At 44.2% G+C, this 21,403-nt stretch overlaps 1 protein-coding gene across 3 annotated transcripts in view; it reads left to right on the forward strand.

Annotated features, from left to right (window-relative positions):
• Positions 1–1,305: 1,305 nt before the first annotated feature.
• Positions 1,306–21,403, forward strand: part of wdfy3 (WD repeat and FYVE domain containing 3) — a 271,504-nt gene continuing 251,406 nt past the window's right edge. For all 3 annotated transcript variants that reach the window (XM_078402045.1, XM_078402054.1, XM_078402063.1), the window contains exon 1: positions 1,306–1,624. The gene's annotated coding sequence lies outside the window, so the exon portion shown is untranslated. The remainder of the gene's footprint in view (positions 1,625–21,403) is intronic.

Raw genomic sequence — 21,403 nt, forward strand, 5'->3', positions numbered from 1 at the left:
TCCTCCAACCTCATCTATTGCATCCGCTGCTCCAGATGTCAACTTATTTACATCGGTGAAACCAAGCGCAGGCTCGGCGATCACTTCGCTCAACACCTGCGCTCGGTCCACGTTGGCCAAACTGGTCTCCCGGTGGCCGAGCACTTCAACTCCCCCTCCCATTCCCAGTCTGACCTTTCTGTCATGGGCCTCCTCCAGTGCCATAGTGAGGCCCACCGGAAATTGGAGGAACAGCACCTCATATTTCGCCTGGGTAGTTTGCAGCCCAGTGGTATGAACATCGACTTCTCCAACTTTAGATAGTTCCTCTGTCCCTCTCTTCCCCTCCTCCTTCCAGATCTCCCTCTATCTTCCTGTCTCCACCTATATCCTTCCTTTGTCTCGTCCCCCTGACATCAGTCTGAAGAAGGGTCTCGACCCGAAACGTCACCCATTCCTTCTCTCCCAAGAAGCTGCCTGACCTGCTGAGTTACTCCAGCATTTTGTGAATAAATACCTTCGATTTGTACCAGCATCTGCAGTTATTTTCTTAAACTAATCTGAATCCATCACCAGGGAGAAACTTTAAAGTCGAATGTAAAACTAAGTGAACAAAACTCAACATCTTGAGTCTAAAAGAAGTGTCCCGACCCAAAACGTCGTCCTCTTGCACACCCTCCACATATGCTGCCTGGCTTCTTCCAGGACTTTGTTTTCTTGCTCGAGATTCCAGCATTCTGCAATTTGAAGTCAATGACTTAAGAGTCATGAAGAAATTCAGCGTGGAAACAGGCCCTTCAGCACAACTTGCCCACACCGACCAACATGTCCCCACCCCAGCTACACGAGTCCCACCTGCCTGCCTCTTACCTGTCCTATCCATGTAGAAGGTATGAAGAAGGGTCTCCATCCAAAACGCCACCCATTCATTCTCTCCAGAGATGCTACCTGTCTCGCTGAGTTACTCCAGCATTTTGTGTCTGTCTGCAGTTCCTTCCTACAACTATCCGTGGACCTGCCTGAATGATTCTTAAACGTTGCCATAGTAACTTCTTTCAGACCTGGAACTTGCGCAAAATTGCAATTTCCTCTTTTCTTTCTTCCCCCCCCCTCCCCCCTCGAAATAGTCCGATGGCCGCTTCGCCCATCGACCGCCTCACTTGCCTTTCCCGTGGGATGGGTGGAGATTCCCAAAGGCCAGCAGATGGCGGTGGTGGCGCCGGGGCGTTGGGAGACGCGGCGGCGGCGGCGGCGGCGATGTCGGTGGTGGCGGCCTCTCCTTGCAGTGCGCGGTCGCCGCCGGAGGAGGAGCTGTGGGCCGCTCCCGGGTACTGCGAGCCAGCCAGCCAGGGAGGGAGGGAGCGCCGGCGATGATGTTCCTCCTCCTCGGGACTCGGAGACTCGTTTGGTTCAGTCTCGGGTGAAAAATGGCCACCAAGAAAAAGGGCAACGGCGGCGGAAGAAGCAGCAGCAGCAACAACGCCAACAAAACTCTTCCCACTCTGGCATCCCCCGACGCCATCGTCCTGCAGCACTTCCCAGCCTAGGGTAGATTTCAACAAGGGAGGAGGGGAGAGGACAAGCACCAACCAACCAACCAACCTTCATCTCTCCTTCGTCCGCTCGACACCTTTTTATTCCCTCGGTGAGTTTGTTTAAAATGTTTTCCTTCCCCTCTCCCTAAAAATAAATAACGGGCGCATTTTTACATATATATATATATATCTAAAACGCACGACGCGGCGGTGCGCCGCCGGTTTGAAGCCGGAGCGAGGTTATTTGGGAGTTTATTTATGTTTCATTCCCCACTCCTGATGAATTTCTGCCTATATCCGGCGGGCCGGTTTCCGGCAGTGGAGTGGGGTTTGGAAGGAGTCGGTCGGGAGGCTAACGGCCCCCGGGGAGGGGAGGGGAGGGGAGGGGACGGGAGCGGAGCGGCGGCGGCTCATCCTCACGGGCGGTTGGGAGGCTAACGGCCCCCCCTCACGGCCCACGGGCGGTCGGGAGGCTAACGGCCCCCGGGGAGGGGAGCGGCGGCGGCGGCGGCTCCTCACGGGCGGTCGGGAGGCTATAACGGCCTCTCCTCACGGCCCCCGGGCGGTCGGGAGGCTAACGGCCCCCGGCTGGGAGGAGAAGGAGGCGGCTCACGGCCCCCGCCCGGGGGAGAGGGGCGCGTCCCCCCGCGACCCCGGGCTGCGAGGAGTCGTGGGGGTGCGAAGGCAGCCACGACGAGACCCTCCTCCTTCTTCTCCTCCTCTTCATCGTTGATCCTTGTTTCTGGATTTCCCTCGGGTTTAGGCCGCTTTCATTTCGTCGTCACTTCACTAGATATAATTCGCTTTTTGTTTTGCAAAAGGCCATAAGTAGAAACGCACACTACTCGGATTTAACGATATACCCTGCGACTGGGAATGTTGCTTTTTATATGGTTGTTTGGGGGGCGAGGGTAGTGGGTGAGAGAGAATGGCAGTAACTTCATCGTCTATTACTGATTTCACGGAATCTCCGTTTGCAATTGATCGATGGGCTTATTGCAACTCGAAGTAGGCTTCAAATCAATGCGGTTAAATTGGACCAGTTTGCTTAAGGAGTTGCTGTTTCTAATTGATTCGATATTTCTAACACTATTGTGGTTTTGAAGGGTAGCGTAAAGATTATCTGCCTTTCTGTAGGATAGTGGTCGTTCATGAACGCTAAGTATGAAACTGCGAGGTAGTAATTGAAAAACAAATCAATTGCTGATGCTGGAAATCTGAAATAAAAATAGAAAAGAAGGAAGGGTATGTATCTGTGGAGATTCTACTTCTGTCATCGCAGATGTTGCCTGATCTCCTGAGTGTTTCCAACGTTTTCTGTTCTCTGAAATTGCAGATGTTGGCCATTCTGGATTTGAGTCGATAGATAACAGACTTACCTGTCATAAATTAGGTTTTGGTACATCTTAGTATCAATTATTTGATTTTCTTTGTTCCATACGATCAGATAGCTAGCTGAATTACATAAATTATAAAGCAAATGTTTTTTCATTATTTGCAAAATTATTAATAATTTCTATTGTATCTGCATATTGTATCTGGGATTGATACAGCATTCTGGTATGACAAAGCATCACTTGATTTAATATAGCAGTGAAAGATTTGTGAATTAAATGGTAACTGAATAGCTTGTCAAATGTCAGTTCTGATGAGAGGTCATTGACCCAAAATGTTAGCTATTTTTCTCTCTCCATAAGATGCTACTGGACACGAGTACATATGCCTTTAGTTTAGATTAGATTTCCAGTGTATCAGATGTAAATCCATGTTGTTCCAATTTGTTGCATTTCCCATAGCCATTTTTATACTTCCTTAAATCCACTCTTAATATGTCGTCATGAAGGGCATGTCAACACAATGGGAATCCTTAGTTTCATTTGCGAGGCTCACAATTTTATGTCGATGAACAAATTTAACTGCATCTCTGACATTATGAACCTTGTGATGTAAGAAAAAGATCATGAAATTCTTGTAGTAATTGTTCACGTGCCTTTTGGCTAAAATTCTTCCAGTTCCTTAATTGGACATTGACGTTGTTTCACAGGAAAAGTTGCTTCAGTGAAACAACTTATTTTCTTTGGAAGCAAGTTTGCCTGGTACGAAGTTGAATGATTTATTGCATTTTCTGAGCCATCAGGAAACTCCCAATAGCAGCCAAAAATGCTGCTATCAGAAGTTATGAATGTTAAACGTCTTTCGTGTCGTGTTGGGTAGAAAAACATTTCATAATCACTTCTGAGTTTAAAAAAAAACATGTTTTGGGTTAGTATTGCGCAAAATGAATGTGGTTTTTGAAAAAGGCAATGGTGTGGCAAAAGGAATGTTGACAAACATCCATTGTAAATTGGAGAACTTAAGCGTCAGAGGTGTTGTAAATGAATCTCTTGTAACATTTCAGTTTAAATATTGTATTGTTCCTTTGTCATTGTGCAGAAGACTGCAATTATATCAATTGGTTTATTGTTATATAAAACTTGATGATCATCTCAGATTTTATCCCTTCAACTTGTGTCAGCCGGTGCTGAGTGCAATATTATTAGTTAAGCTCTTGTTTGGGGCAGCATTGATTGTGTTGGCGTTGCTCTAAGAATCTTAATTTGAGTTTGAATTGTCATGAGAGAAGAAAATGGTAGATCGAGGATCAGTCCAGTAATTACAGATGCTTTAGCATGAGAATATTGTAATTTGATGCAACATAACTGAAAGGTTACCCTTTGAAGCCACAAAAATAAATGAGCTTTGCTGTGCAACTTGTTATTGCAAATTTCTATGGGAGAATGCTGCAGATGACTCCAGTTGATACTTTGTGTGATGTTGGAAGACTTAAAAGTTTCACAACCAGGCAGTTGACATGTTATTAAAGAGATGAATGTCAGGATAGAGACTAAAATGATGGAAAGTTTCAGAGTGAAAATTTCATACTTATTTCTTCTCACTTGGAAAATATTTTTTTATTCTTAAATTTTGTTTTTGATATTGGTAATGATTGCTTGCAGTCGAAAATGAAATGTATTCCGGTATAGATATCTGACCACAATGTCCTCTTTATTGAATACAGATGAGAAGTCTTCATTTAAGGTCTCTTCACGTCCTCGGGCTCCATACACAAATTGCTCCTTTGGTCCCATTTTGATCCTAGTCTTCTCCTATTAGGCTTTTCCCTTGATACACATTGAGATTTTCCTTAATCTTGTCGGCCAATGATATATTATGCCATCTATTTGTCCTTCTAAATTGTTTTAAGTACCCTCTTACCCTTCCTATGTGCTTGTTGTGCCTCTCATATTTTCAGTTCTCCCTCCCTCCATATCTATTCACATCCAGAATTTTTTGGTGTGTTTGTCTGTACCTTTCACTCTCAAGTGACACATTGGTCTTGCACGCTCGCTATTTTGCTTTTAAATTGCTCCCACTTATTGTATGTAGACTTGCTTTCAAATAGCTCTCCTACTCTACTGTTGCCAGGTCCTGATTTATGGTATTGAAATTGGCCTTCTCCCAATTCAGGTCGTTAGTTTCTAGTCCATTCTTATCCATTTCCATAATTAGCTTTAGTTATGGTCACCATGTCCAAAATGTCCATCAGCATCAATTATGCTGAAGTGGAAATGGTTGAGAGCTTCAGACTCCTTGGCATAAATATTAACAATGATCTGTCATGAAACCTACTGCATCGAAACAACAGCTATGAAGGCACAACAGCTATGAAGGCACACCAACACCTCTACATCCTTCTGAGACAGATGAAATTCGACATGTCTCCAATGACTCTTAACACACCTCTGTAGATGCACGAAAGAAAGCACACTGTTGTGTTGCATCACAGCCAGTTTTGGGAACAGCTTTGCCCAAGACAGCAAGAAATTGTAGAGAGTTTTGGATGAAATCCAGTCCATCACACAAACCAGACTCTCCATGATTGACTCCATCTATACCACACTGCCTCAGGAAAGCAGCCAACATAATCAAAGACCTTTCCCACCTCTTCTTTCCTTTTTTCCCCGCTCCCGTCAGGCAGAAGATACAGGAGCTTGAAAGTATCTACCACCATACTCGGGAACAGCTTCTTTCCCTCTGTTATTAGGCTACTGAATAGTCTTTCCATAAGCTCAGGTACAGTCAGATCCTCCTCTATCTTATTGTGGACATTGGAGTTTCTCTGGGAAATGTAACACTACATTGCAGAGAAGTAAATGTGCTATACTTTTCATCTTTCCCTTTAGTCTACCTAATGTTCTTGAGTTTGGTGTGACTGTGTTCACGTATAGTATTAATCAGATTTGATTGGTTATGCAAAAAAAAGCATTTCACCATATCTCGGTACAGGTCACAATAATAATAAACCTGAACCACAGCTTCTAGCCTCTTGTCCAGCTACATTCACTAACATTACATCCACTGCCCATCTTCTTTCTATATACTAAAACTCTCATTTGTTTGTTTGTTTGTTCCTGAACTACAGCCAAAATGGTACACGATAGCGTGACAATTTTCGGCCCACCTTACTCACTGTCGTCCCTTTGCTGCTAATGGAAGACATTTAATTGAAATCGGTTATATTTTTAAAGTTATTCACGTTTTAAAGTTTAAATCTATCTCCTAGGGAAGCAGGAGGAGGGGGGCAGGGATGGAGGAGGGAGGATAAGGGGGGTTGAGGGAGATGGAGTGGGAGGGGTCGGGGAGGGAGAGAGGGGGGGAGGAGAGGAGAGGGTGCTGCACCAATGCAGGAGAAGTTTGGGCCCAACTTGGTCTATTCTCTATTAAGGCTATCTGTACACTAGCTCAAAAATCACTCAAACCAAGTTAGCAGGGGAAAAAAGCCCTTCAGCTCATTGAGTCCACACCGACCACAGCTGTCTCATTTATACTAGCCCTGTTTTATTCTCCCCATTCTCTGCTCATCTGCCCGACTAAACAGAAGCTTTGCATTAACAGCGATGTATTTTAACCTCGCGTTCCTCCCACTTACCTTTGCCTGAATATACCATATCCTTTTGTTTTCTGAACTGCTTTGGTTTTTCTTCTATATTGTACTGTACCGCCCTTCCTCATCCCTGTCACCAACCTTGTATTTCCTTTAGGCACAAATTCGTCTGGCCTCTCCTGCAATTTCTTCATGGCACGTGGCTCCTCAAGTAATTCAGAGATTACAAACCATAAATTCCTGCCCTTTAATTAGCTACCAAGATACCTAAATTCATGTTGCCGGCCTTTTTTCCACTTTTATCAGTGTGTCGAATTAGTGAAAATTATGATATATTTCTTGAAAAATTAGCTTGGAGTTCTAATTTTTTAAAGAACTTTATTTCTTACAACGTCAACTCAACAAATATCAGATCACTGTCTCTTTCTGTCTAAAGCAGTACCAGTAAAGCAGTGCATTGACTGATTTGAGTATACAAATTAGCTGGAGTAGGCCACTTGGCTCCACAATTTAATAAGCATTGTAACCTTAATTCCACATCTCTTCCACCCGAGTAATATTCACCCCCTAAGCTATCAAATATCTGGCCTGTTCTGTCTCGTGTTGGAGATGAGATTCATGCCTTCAGAAAAAGAAATTAAACGGGTGACTGCTTATTTTTATCAACAACCTTCTGTTTCAAGGTTTTTGCAAAAGAGGAAACAACAATTCCACATCCACCATCGTAAGACTCGTTTCATTCAAGAGCAGAACCTTTAGAATAATTTAGTAATTTTGGTTATAAGTTTCTGTAGGAGAATTTGTTGAATTAGCTGAGCTACCTCAAGTTGTACTTACCTGTGAATCTCTGATTTACTTTGCTATACCAGCAGTAACTGCTCGGATGGCTGGGGTCTCAGATCAATAGGTGTACCTTTTGGTCAGAGAGTCAGTTAATTTATTTTTATACACTGACACATCTTTTGGAATATTTCAAGGGAATCACAGAATGATAAAGATACAGCAGATTACATGGTGCTTTCAGGGGGCTTTTGATAAGGTGCCATGCACTAAATTATTAAACAAAATTAGAGTGCATGGAATTTGGACAAATTATGTTGCCATGGACAGAAGACTGGTTAATGGACAGAACACGAGGGAGATTAATTGATAGCTTTTTTTGGTTGTAACCGGTGGGTACTGCAGGATAGATGTTGGCACTCAGCTGTTCACAATCTATTGTAATGATTTGGATGAGATTAAAAATAAAATATTCAAGTTTGCTGCTGATAAAGAGCTAGATGACAGTGTGAGCTGCGAGGAGGATGCAGAAACATTTCAGATTAGATGAATGATAAGAATGGCAGATCAATTATAAAGTGCAAAATGTAATTCAATTTGGAATTGAAAAAATAAACATATATTTCCAAATGGTGAGCGATTGAAAGGTATTAGGGTTTAAAGGCACCAAGGTACTTAGACAAAAATCATAAAGTTAATGTACAGGCAAGTAAGCAATCTGGAAGGCAAACAGTATATTGGCCTTGGACGAAAGAAAGTCAGCATTGATGATCAAGGAAAGTTAGAGCCCACAATGGATGAGAGGAAATCTTATCGAAACATATAAGACTATTAAGGGGTTGGACACGTTAGAGGCATGTTCCCAATGTTGGGGGAGTCCAGAACAAGGGGCCACAGTTTAAGAATAAGGGGTAGGCCATTTAGAACTGAGATGAGGAAAAACTTTTTCAGTCAGAGAATTGTGAATCTGTGGAATTCTCTGCCTCAGAAGGCAGTGGAGGCCAATTCTCGGAATGCATTCAAGAGAGAGCTAGATAGAACTCTTAAGGATAGCGGAGTCAGGGGGTATGGGGAGAAGGCAGGAACGGGGTACTTATTGAGAATTATCAGCCATGATCACATTGAATGGCGGTGCTGGCTCAAAGGGCCGAATGGCCTCCTCCTGCACCTATTGTCTATAATGGTCCATTGTTGGCTGCAGAGAAGGTGATGACAAGTGAAACTAACGAGTGAAGCAGTGAAACTAAGTAGGACAATAGTGAAACTAGTGGGACAACTAGGGTGGGGGAGGGACATTGAGACAGGAAATACAAAGGTTACCTGAAGTTAGAGAAATCACTATTCATTCCACTGGGTTGTAAGCTTCCCAAGCGAAATATGAGGTGCTTTTTCTCCAATTTGCATTTGACATCACTGAGCAAAGGTGTTCAGCAAAATGATCGCCCAGTCTGCATTTGGCTCGCTTATATATAGGAGTCCACACCTAGAACAGTGGATACAGAAGATGAGGTTGGAGGAAATGCAAGTGAAGCTCTGCCTCACCTGAAAGGACTGTTAAGGTCCTTGGACAGAGTCGAGGGCGGAAGTATAGGGAATCTCCTGCAGTTGCGGGGGGAAATACCTGGGGAGGGGTGGTTTGGCTAGGAAGGGATGACTTAACCAGGGAGTTGTGAAGGGAACAGTCTCCGTGGAAAGTGGAAAGGGGTGGAAATGGGAAGATGTGATTCGTGGTGGGATCCCATTGGAAGTGGCGAAATGTCATAAGATTATGTACTGTATGCGGCGACTGATGGGGTGAAAGGTGAGGACTATGGGGACTGTCCCTGTTGTGACTGGGGGGAGGGGGAGCAAGACTGGCACTATGGGAAAACAAACTTCTGGAGTAACTCGCGGACCTTCTCGCATTCGACGTGATCTCCCCGTTGCCAAACACTTTAATTCCCCTTCCCATTCCCATACTGTCCTTTCTGGCCTGGGCCTCCTCCACAGTCAGAGTGAGGCCAAACACAAATTTAAGGGACAGCACCTCGTATTTCGATTGGGCAGCTGACAACCCAGCAGTATGGATATTGATTTCTCTAACTTGAAGTAACCGATCATTCCGTCTCTCTCTCTCCATCCTTTCCCGATCCCTAATTGTCCTATTAGTTTCACTGTCGACCTGCTTAGTTTCAATAGACAATAGGTGCAGGAGGAGGCCATTCGGCCCTTCGAGCTAGCACCGCCATTCAATGTGATCATGGCTGATCATTCTCAATCAGTACCCCGTTCCTGCCTTCTCCCCATAACCCCTGACTCCGCTATCCTTAAGAGCTCTATCCAGCTCTCTCTTGAATGCATTCAGAGAATTGGCCTCCACTGCCTTCTGAGGCAGAGAATTCCACAGATTCACAACTCTCTGACTGAAAAAGGTTTTCCTCATCTCAGTTCCAAATGGCCTACCCCTTATTTTTAAACTGTGGCCCCATGTTCTGGACTCCCCCAACATTGGGAACATGTTTCCTGCCTCTAACGTGTCCAACCCCTTAATAATCTTATACGTATCGATAAGATCTCCTCTCATCCTTTAAATTCCAGTGTATACAAGCCTAGTCGCTGCAGTCTTTCAACATATGATAGTCCCGCCATTCCGGGAATTAACCTAGTAAACCTAAGCTGCACGCCGTCAATAGCAAGAATATCCTTCCTCAAATTTGGAGACCAAAACTGCACACTGTACTTCAGGTGCGGTCTCACTAGGGCCCTGTACAACTGCAGAAGGACCTCGTTGCTCCTATACTCAACTCCTCTTGTTATGAAGGCCACCATTCCATTGGCTTTCTTCACTGCCTGCTGTACCTGCATGCTTCCTTTCAGTGACTGATGCACTAGGACACCCAGATCTCGTTGTACGTCCCCTGTTCCTAACTTGACACCATTCAGATAATCTCTGCCTTCCTATTCTTACCACCTAAGTGGATAACCTCACACTTATCCACATTAAACTGCATCTGCCATGCATCCGCCCACTCACACAACCTGTCCAAGTCACCCTGCAACCACATAGCATCTTCCTCACAGTTCACACTACCACCCAGCTTTGTATCATCTGCAAATTTGCTAATGGTACTTTTAATCCTTTCATCCAAGTCACCTGTTATCTTCTCCACAACTAACAATGGATCATTGTGGGCTCGTGCATAAGTCATAATCATGATCATCGTGCATAAGTTCATGTGATAGGAGCAAAATTAGGCCATTAGGCCGATCAAATCTACCGCCATTCAATCGTGGCTGATCTATCTTCCCCTCTTAATCCTATTCTCCTGCCTCCTCCCCATAACCCCCACACCCTTACTAATCAATCTGGCAGGTTTTGATTTGTCTTTTTACAGACCTTTCATTCATTTGTTCTTTGTGGTGGGATCCCATTCGATCCCTGGAAGATATCTTCATATTCTGGTTTCCCTCTCCCCTGGATCTCAGCCTGAAGAAGGGTCTAGTCCCGAAACGTCACCTATTCCTTTTCTCCAGATATGCTGCCTGACCTGCTGAGTTACACCAGCATTGTGTGTATCTTCAATGTAAACCAGCATCTGCAGTTCCTTCATACACAGTATATTGGCCTTTATTGAGTAGAAGAGCAGGGGACTACTGATGGGTAGCATGGAGGCCTATCAGGAGGCCAGTGATAAAATATTCATGGCAATTAAGTGTCACAAGTGGGAATATTTTGTTACAGTCTGAAGCTCCTAACTAAGATTATGCTTGTGATAGGAATGCAGCAAAAGGTTTATCAGATTAATACTGAATCGAAATGCTCATATGAGGTAAGATTAAGCCAGATTCTCCAGATTTTAAAAGAATGAAAGGTGATTTTATTGAAAATGTATAAAATACTTCAGGTCTTGACGGGTAGATGTCGGGCTGATGTTTCTTCTACAAGATTCATGTTAAAAAAATTAAAGGGTTGATTATTCAGGATAGAGATTAGAAGACGATTTATACCCAAGAGGGCTTATGGAGTTGAGTCTATTCATGACAGATCAATAGCTTCTTGTATCATAATCATAATAATACTTTATTAGCCAAGTATGTTTTGCAACATACGAGCAATTTGATTTGCCATACAGTCATACCAATACAGAACAACATGACACCCAAATGAATTTTTAACATGAACATCCACCACAGCGACTCCCCCACATTCTTCACTGATGGAAGGCAAAAAAAGTTCAATCTTCTTCTCTTCTTTGTTCTCCTGTGGTCAGCGTACTCGAACCTTCCATTGTCGGGGTGATCTTTGCTCCCGCAGCAGGCGGTCGAGCCCTCCGCATTCAGGGCGATCAAAATCCCGCATTGGGGGTGGATCTCAGCTCCCCGTGCCGGGCGATCGGATCCCAAGTCGGGGCTAATCGAACTTTCTGCGACTTTGGAGCTTCCCAACATGTCTCTACCCGAGACTGCGTGCTCCTCATTGTTGAAGTCCGCAGGCCGCGGTTGGAACGTCGATCCCAGGCAAGGGATCGCAGGCTCTGATGGTAAGTCCGCGGCCCAGTGGTGGGGCTGAAAGTCAGCCTCGAGCAAGGCTGCCAACTCCATGACGTTGGGCCGCAGAGCGACTGGAGATACGATCCGGGAAACAATTGCAACTCCGGCAAGGTAAAAGACTGAAAAAAGTTTCCCCCGACCACCTCCCCCACCCCCCACATAAAACAAGGACTGTGCTGAACAGCTGGCTGAGGTATTCACCAGGATCTTTAACCTGTCATCATCTCTGGCTACGGTCCCCAAGTGCCTGAAGTCGGCTATCATAGTTCCGGTGCCGAAAAAAAGCAAAGATCTCCAACCTGAACGACTACTGCTCGGTTGCCCTAACGCCGATAGTCATGAAGTGCTTTGAGAGGCTGGTCCTCTCACACATCAAATCCAGCATCCCTGACTCACTGGACCCACATCAATTTGCATACAGGGCAAATAGATCCACAGAGGACGCCATCTCTCTGGCTCTTCACACTGTCCTGACTCACCTAGAGAGACAGGGCACGTACGTGAGGATGCTATTCATAGACTATAGCTCCGCCTTCAACACGGTCATCCCCACCAAGCTCATCACCAAACTCCACCAGCTAGGCCTCAGCTCGTCATTATGTGACTGGATCCTGGACTTCCTGCTGGAACGACCGCAGGCAGTGAGAATGGGCCCGCACCTGTCCTCCACTATCACCCTGAGTACCGGCACACCACAGGGCTGTGTTCTGAGCCCCATGCTCTACTCCCTCTTCACACACGACTGTGTTCCTGCATTCGACACCAACACCATTGTCAAGTTTGCAGACGACACAACGGTGATCGGGCTTATCACCAACGGAGATGAAACAAACTATAGAGCGGAGGTGAAGAACCTGGCGGACTGGTGCTCGGATAACAACCTGTCCCTAAATACCACCAAGACCAAGCAGCTGATCATCAACTTCCGCAGGTCACATAAAGGGGAATATGCCCCGATCTCTATCAACGGGGACAGTGTGGAGAGAGTGTCCAGCTTCAAGTTTCTGGGCACTCACATTTCGGAGGACCTAACATGGTCCAATAACACTGCTGCGTTGGTCAAGAAGGCACAACAAAGACTGTTCTACTTAAGAACACTGAAAAAGTCTGGTCTACCCCAACAGCTGCTGACGACCTTCTACCGCTGCACCATAGAGAGCATCCTAACGCATGGCATCCCTGTGTGGTACCTCAGCTGCACGGAGGCAGAAAGGAAAGCTCTACAGCGGGTAGTCCATAGAGCTCAGAGGGCCATCGGAACACAGCTACCAGACTTGGAGGGCATCTACAACACACGATGCCTCAGAAAAGCCACCAGCATCCACAAAGACTCTTCACACCCCTGCAACAGTCTGTTCGAACTCCTTCCATCGGGCAGACGATACAAGGCCTTCTACGCCCGCACCTCCAGACTCAGGAACAGCTTCATCCCCAGGGCCATAGCTGCTATGAACCGGTCCTGCTGAGCCGGATGGCCACAACGCATAGATCAACTTGCACTTTACTCTGTCTAAAACTGTCACAATTGTTTCGTTTCGTTGGGTTGCTGTTGTCTAAATTACTTAAATTATTGCATCGTATGGGAGGCGCATTCCCAATCTCGTTGTACCCCTGGGTACAATGACAATAAAGATATATTGTATTAACACATACTTTTAAAACACACTAAAAATAACAAAAAAGACGAAAAGACAAACTGTTGGCGAGGCTGCCATCGCTGACAGCCCCACCTGGTGTACGATGTTAAAGGAATTGCGGGTTATGAGGTTTGTAAGAGTGTTGCTGAGGTAAAAGATCAGACGTGATCTTCTTGAATAGCGTAGCAAACTAATTTGCCTTCAGTCTTTTATTGGTTTCAATTTGTGTGTCAACAGTTCTCCATCTTTTTCATCCTTTAAATGTATTCCATCAACTTTTTGATTGGAAAACTTTACCATCTCCATAATTCCATAATAATTAGTGTGGCTTGGTGTCAGCTTTGTTTGTTAGCATTCTCATGAAGCATCTTGGGATGTTGTTCCCTTGTTATTCAGGTGTTGCACCAGGTGGAAATTATTGATGCTCTGTGAAGCAGTGAAACTTGTGGATAAAAGGCATTATAAAAGTGCAACTTATCTGTCATAACAAAAACACTTGCATTTATGTTAGTTTTATGTCGAATGTCTCAACAACATTTGACTCCAACCATATGAGGAGAAAAAAAAATAGGTGGTTTATAGCTTGGTCAAATAGGTCGGGTTTATACCACAAGAGACAGTTCCTTATGAACTTTAAACGATTTGTTCTGTAATTGTTTTATTTTTAAATGATATGACATGCAAACTTTTAAAAAATAGTTTTGCTCTACAGACTGGGGTAAATACAGCAGAATCTGATGAATATGGTGAAATGGTGCACTTTGTTTCTGGCCAATAAAAGAGGAAGGTAATTGACCATAAACCATTTTATTTGTTCAGAGATTTGTTGGGATCTGGGATGCTTCACCTAGAAAGGGTTTGAGGCTGATTTCACAAAATCTTAAACCTGCAGATAAGGAACATGAGAATGTAATATATTTTCTGATGAAACTTTTATTTGTAGGCTAGGTTTGAGTATGATGTCCAAATGCCTTTATTACTCAGACTCCAAAAATGCAGTAACAAAAATATAGTACCATTGTTGTAGTCTGTGGCCTAATAGAAAAAACAGGCAGACAACCGAATTCGTTTAACCTCTTTATTCTACTCACCCAGGTGGGAGAGAGTCTAGAAACCGAAGCGTTTAGAAACGCTTAGGAAGCTGGTGTAGTCTCTCTCCCCGAATGCTAACAATTACACATATTTATACCCGAAATACATGTGTCAGTACATTTCCTGTTGCTACCTTATATGGCAAGTTTTACAATGTCCTATAAATCTTTGTCTCTTTCGGGACCTCCGTGTCCGTTGTGTCCATCATGACCTCTTCTTTCTTGGGAACAGAGGGCAGTCCATATGGCAAGTTGTTCTTCTTAACACTTCAAAGGATGGCTAACCATCAAAGCCTTAAAGCCAGTTGCCCATATCAAAGGATACCCTTAGCCATAAACAGGATGTCCTGGCAACATAATCGAGCTGGAGCTTTTACACCTTTTTAACACCCCTGCAATAAAACCCACATGGCTACGCTGAATTTGAGCCCTTACATCCCCTCTTTGATTCTACTATAATCACAGTCTTTTAAAGTGGTTGATTGACAAATATTTGGCATATACATGGACCGAAACAATAACAGATTAACAGAATCACAACAATTAACGCAATGATACTGCCATAATGGAGAATCGGCCCCCACACATATCCTAAGCCAAACCAATCCCATCCTGAAGCATTAATTCGATCTTGGGCTAAATCTGCCCCTATTTTCTTAGTCAAGTCAAGTCAATTTTATTTGTATAACACATCTAAAAACAACCCACATTGACCAAAGCGCTGTACATCAGTTCAGGTACTAAGAACAAACATACAATGGCACACAAACATAACAGCACATACATAAACAGTTCACAGCACCCCCTCAGAGGGCTCAAACGCTAAATGCTCTTTCTATAACCTCCTTCACATGCCCCGCGATATTGGTGATATTAGAGGATACATCTGGTACAAATGTACAACATTCTTGCCCTATCATAGCACAGGTACCCCCTCTCTTGGCTAGCAGGAAATCTAGAGCCATACGATTCTGGAGAGCGACAAGACGCAGGGCCACCATTTCAGTTGTTAACTGGCCTATTTGTTCCTGAGTCTCGGACAGTCCATCAGCGGTACAATTTGCTAATTGTTCCAGGGCACTAGCTAAGTTTCAAATTTCAGTTCCCGCCCGAGCGGTTCCCCATCTCGGGAATATTAGCCACCAAAACCCCTCAAACTCCAATACAGCTCGATTAGAGCTCCACTCTGGATGCTGCAGAGGATGATTTTTGATTTGTAAAGGTGGGATCACAAAAGCTAGATAACAGCACCCTGTCCAGGTCTCATAAGATCCCTGATCATACCGTGGCGAAAGTCCTGGTAACCAGACATATGCTCAGCTCCCACATTTTAAGTAAGTCCCATTAAGAGGTCTTGGGGGAACTGCAGTACTGATATGGGTGCATGTGCTGAATCCCACAGACAGACCAACTTCATTTGGTCTAGATCCCATTCTACAGAAACAAGTTGTATTTATTGGTGTTTCTGGAGAGTCATGAGGAGAATTAACTTGTATCCGGGGCCAATTCTCCTGTGTTTGATTAAGATAGGGTCTCAAGGACCACCCATTAAAACATTGAAATCCACAGTCATCTGGTCGGTTATCATAATCCGTACACCAATTATTGGAGCCAGGGCTCTGTGAGTGATTCAAAAAGAACCGGGCAGACCTGGTGTTCTAAAGCACCAGCTCACCCTCCGAGCAAATGGTTATCGCTCTCAATACTAGGCAGTAAATAAGTCAATAGTAAAGTGTGCACGGAATAGGAGTAAGGAAAGGTGTTATCCATAAAATAGTTCACCATGACGTTGCTACGCCTGATTAAAAGCTTTGTCAACTTGTAACATGAATTTAAAAATACCTGGACTGAAAGACAAAAACAAAATTCCCATGTAACCTCCAATTTTTCCCAGTCTATTCTTCCCCTCATCTCCTCTCGTAGGGACGACTGATGTAACCCTCGAGTTCGTCTACATCGACCCTGATACGGCTGCTGCTTCTTACATGGAAAACTAAATTCATCTGTCAGGCATTGGAAATTAAGCTGGTACAAAGCATGTCCACAGGGTACAACCCAATAGGCTTGGTCTCTCAATTGTTTAGCTCTGGTCTTATTAAACCATTAAACTATCCTGAGCAGGGTCCTATTCCTTCTGCCTTCCAGGGTATTGTGCCTTTGTCTCCTCTGCACATCATCTGATCGTCTTTACATAAATGTCATGGAGTAAATACAGATTGACCACAATACCATATAATTCTTGAGTGCACTTCCCCTAATAGCAGGAGTAACAATAGCTAAATAGCAACATCAATGGCAAAATCAATCCATCAGCTAAACACATCAACAATAACTAAGCAATACTTATAACTATGTACACGTGGCAATTCAATAAAATCAATTTGTAAACCCCAATGTATTTTGGGGTGATACCATGTAGCATTTATTACATCCAACATTCCCCTCTTACCAGCATAGGTAAGAGAGTGCACATAATACAACAAAACAGGTAAAAGCGCGTTAGGGACACAAACTGCCAGAGGCAGTAACCCAAAGCAAGTCAGATTCGCAAGGGGAACACCCATCCTGGCTCCACTGGTGTCTCTCAGCCTCGGGGGCGTCCCCCTGAAGCTGGCAGAATTCCGAAACACTGGGCATTGCGGTAGTTGCAGAAAACTGCTGTTGTTCGCCTGAAGAAACTAAAATGGTAGGGGTCAGGGCCTCTGTGCATGCCAATGTGTCAGCCAATGCATTCCCGAAAGAAATGGGATCCTTGACAGATGTATGCGAATTACATTTAATGACAGCCAAGGTTTTTCGGGAGTGTTAAACTCGCTAGTAGATTTCGGAAAAACAGGACATTTTTAATAGGAGTGCCTGCTGCAGTCAAAAAGCCCCTGTGCTGCCACAGGTTACCAAAATCATGTGCAACCCCAAAGGCATATCGTGAGTCGGTGTAAATACTAGCACATTGGTCAACGCAAAGGTGGCAGGCCTGCGTGAGGGCAAATAATTCAGCCTGCTGGGCAGCATGAGGTGTACTGAAAAAGGCGAGGGTGGGCAGCATCCTCAATCTCTAGCGCCGATCGTGCGGATTCTTACTCGTGGCGCAACTTAACCCTTTGTCTGGGACCTATCCATATTCCCTGATGCTGTCTCATTATCGGGGGGTAGAACCGGGACTGGCACCACCGCAGCCGGTGGATCTGCCTGTGGGGCTGTGGGGATCGGACACGTCCAGGGTTCCTCGTCACCCTGGACTCCTGATTACCTAATAAAGCTGCTATATACTCCAGTGGTTCGGATTCTGACTTTTGTTGTTGTGCGGGATATATCCCTTTGGTACCGGTTTAAAATTCACCTCGAGCTCGGGTAGCACGGTCAAGTCTTAGATCATACACCTTCATTTTCCCTCCAACTTCGCTCCCTCGACTCCTGATGGCACTTCTGCACCCCCTCTTTGATAGTCTCTACATTCCATGTACCTCCTACTGGCAAGGCCTCGTTTCCGAATCTTTTCATTAACGAAGCAAATAAATAAATAACACATGTGTTGTACCGGGGCACCGCCATCACTCTTATCCAAAGACTGTCCCATATGTCTGATTGCCAATTATCCGAAAATATGTTATCAATAAATACTACCAATAAATATTACCAATAAATATTAATTGCACCCAGACCAAGACAATGACAAGAGTGACCGCCCCTTACCTTCCAAATCCGGAACCTTATCCTTATCCTTTTCCTTATCGGTTCGTCTGTGAATCTCAGTTGAACACGGAATCAACCCCAAACGAGGGACTTCAGTGTCTGAAAAACGTCAACGTCCGGGGTCTCGAACAACGGTCGAGAAGTGCACTCTGTCCCCTGCGGACGTGTTTCAGCCACCGATGCCGCTTAGTCGTTCGTGGTTGACGGTGCCAAAGAGATCCTGCCGACTATGCCAAATGTTGTAGTCTGTGGCCTATTAGAAAATACAGGCAGACAACCGAATTCGTTTAACCTCTTTATTCTACTCACCCAGGTGGGAGAGAGTCTAGAAACCGAAGCGTTTAGAAACGCTTAGGAAGCTAGTGTAGTCTCTCTCCCCGAATGCTAACAATTACACATATTTATACCCGAAATACATGTGTCAGTACATTTCCTGTTGCTACCTTATATGGCAAGTTTTACAATGTCCTATAAATCTTTGTCTCTTTCGGGACCTCCGTGTCCGTTGTGTCCATCATGACCTCTTCTTTCTTGGGAACAGAGGGCAGTCCATATGGCAAGTTGTTCTTCTTAACACTTCAAAGGATGGCTAACCATCAAAGCCTTAAAGCCAGTTGCCCATATCAAAGGATACCCTTAGCCATAAACAGGATGTCCTGGCAACATAATCGAGTTGGAGCTTTTACACCTTTTTAACACCCCTGCAATAAAACCCACATGGCTACGCTGAATTTGAGCCCTTACACCATGGTTATACACATAAGCTGCAACTTGGTGTTCTGTTGACCCAGGTGATTGGCCTTTTATGCAGGTGATTGGCCTTTTATGCTTGGCTTCCAACTATCCTTTCTTCTTTCTCCTCCAAAAGATGTTTGATCCCTCAAGGGGTAGGGTGAGGTCATGCACTTTGGAGAGAGATTGCAAGTAGAGAGGGATCTAGGTGCCCTGTTGCACAGATCATGAGTGGGAGAGCCTTGAAAGAGGGGACATAGCAGCAAGTTGGCAGTCAGCTCCAACAAATAATTAAGAAGGCAAATAATATTTGGGGTTTTATTGTAAAGGAATTGGAATTTAAAAATTGGAAAATGTTACAACTGTACAGGATGATGGTGGGGCCATGCCTGGAAAACTGAACAGTTTTGGACTCCTTAACTGAAGAAAAATATAGTATTATTGAAGTGGTATGAAGGAGATTCACCAGGCTAATTCTTGGCATGAAAAGATTGTCCTACCAAGAGAGACAAAATCATTTGGGCTTCTATTGTTCCCAGTTTCGAACAATGAGAAGTAACCATGTAAAAAGATCCTTGGAAGGGTACATGTTGAGATGTTTTCACGAGTGGGAGAGTTTTGACTAAGAGAACATACTATAAGAAATTGGAAATTGCCTTTCACAGAGTCTGGTGAATCTCTGGAATTCTCTGCCCTGGTGAGTGGTGAGAGCTGGCTCATTAGAAGCATTTATAATGGATAGGGTGAATGCATAGTCTTTTTCCCAAGGTAGGGGAATCTGGAACTTGAGGGCATAGGTTTAAGATGAGGGAGGAAAGATTTAATAGGAACCCAAGATGTAGCTTTTTCTCACAGAGGATGGAGGATATATGGAACAAGCTGCCCAAGGAAGTTCTTGGGGGGTAAAAAGACTCAAAGTGCTGGAGTAACTTAGCGGGTTAGGCAACATCTCTGGAGAACATGAATGAGTAACATTTCCAGTCTGGGCAGGAACTAATTGAGGCAGGTACAATAACAACCTTAAAAAGACATTTGGATGGGTACATGGATATGAAAGGTTTAGAGGGATATGGGCCAAAAACAGGACAAATAGAACTAGGTTAGCTGAGGCATATTGGTCAGCATGGATGAGTTGGCCTCGAAGGCCTGTTTTTGTGCTATTTGACCCTATGGAAGTGGATAAATATTTGATGGATCGAGTAGCAGAGGGATGAAGATATGGCACAGAAGAGGAGTTGAGGCCAGCATCGAACAGCCATGAACATATAAAATGGCAAAGCAGGCTTCAAGTGCCTGATGGCCTGCTCCAGCTCCTATTATATTGTATTCTTGTTCTTTAAAAATCCTTATTTAGCCCTCTCATTACAGGCAGTACCCAGGCTAAAACAGGGTTCCATTCAAGAGAAGTTTGTAACTTGAACTGTTCCGAACTCAGAAATGATCAGAATCAAAGTGTGGGAAAGGATCACAGAAACAGCTGTGCAGGAGGATAAGCAGGCAGGAAAGAACAGCCGCCAGCCGGCCACGCTGATCCAGTGAGCGAGTCTGCCCAGTGTTCCCAGCACTGTTTGGTTCGACCCAATCCCATTGTTGCGATTCTGGATGGGTGAGGGGAACCTAGAAACATGTCGTTCCTACTTTTTCCCAACCATCCCCCCTCCATTTAATTTCAATGTTTGCAATTTTCTTGCACATTCTAACTTGAATTCTCAGGATGTGAATAGCTGCAAATGGGAGACTTGATTCAACTATGATAATGTTTAAATGTTTTGGTTGGAAATTGTAACAAAGCAGATTCTAATACAGGGTTACAAACAAAAAGTACGGGTGTACAGCTGAGCACGTCAGCTTTCAAGGACCAGCATCAGCTTAACAATTGTCCTTTGTGTTAAGCTTCTACAGGTCTTTGTCAGTATCAATATTATATTGGCTTAAAGTTTTCAGAGTTTGCTGATGTTTCAAAGTGTGCAAAGAAAATTGAACATGAGGAAAATATGAAGATAGACATAAAGCAAGCAGCCAGGAAAGTGACAGGTGGAGTATAATGTAGAAAAACATGAACCTCTCTACTTTGTAGGAATAATAGAAAAGTAATTTAAAAATATTTTTAAGGATCTCATTATTAATATATGGAAGTACTTGTGTGTTCATTCATGAGAGGCAGAAAGAAAGTTTGTAGGTACTAGGGCCAATAAAGAAAGCATATGGTATATTGAAATTATTTGTGAGGTGAATGTGAACCTTCAGCTGTCTAATTGGGCTATCAGTAATCCTGGCAATGGGCCTGAGAATAAAATTATTGGCAAGATGGCAACAAGGTTCTGGCCCCATGCGTAGAGCTGAATGTTGCGTTGAGAATCAGATGGGTAGTGAGCTGCGATGTGCAACAGCTTTCTGACCCTTCAAATAAGGTTGACTGCAGAGGTTCTCATAAGGGTAAAAATGGTAACACCACTCTCGCTCATTCAGCTTTATGGGTCCAATTAGGGATAGCTGTTATCG

The sequence above is a fragment of the Rhinoraja longicauda genome, chromosome 1 (genome assembly GCF_053455715.1).
Source record: "Rhinoraja longicauda isolate Sanriku21f chromosome 1, sRhiLon1.1, whole genome shotgun sequence".
Lineage (NCBI taxonomy): Eukaryota > Metazoa > Chordata > Chondrichthyes > Rajiformes > Arhynchobatidae > Rhinoraja > Rhinoraja longicauda.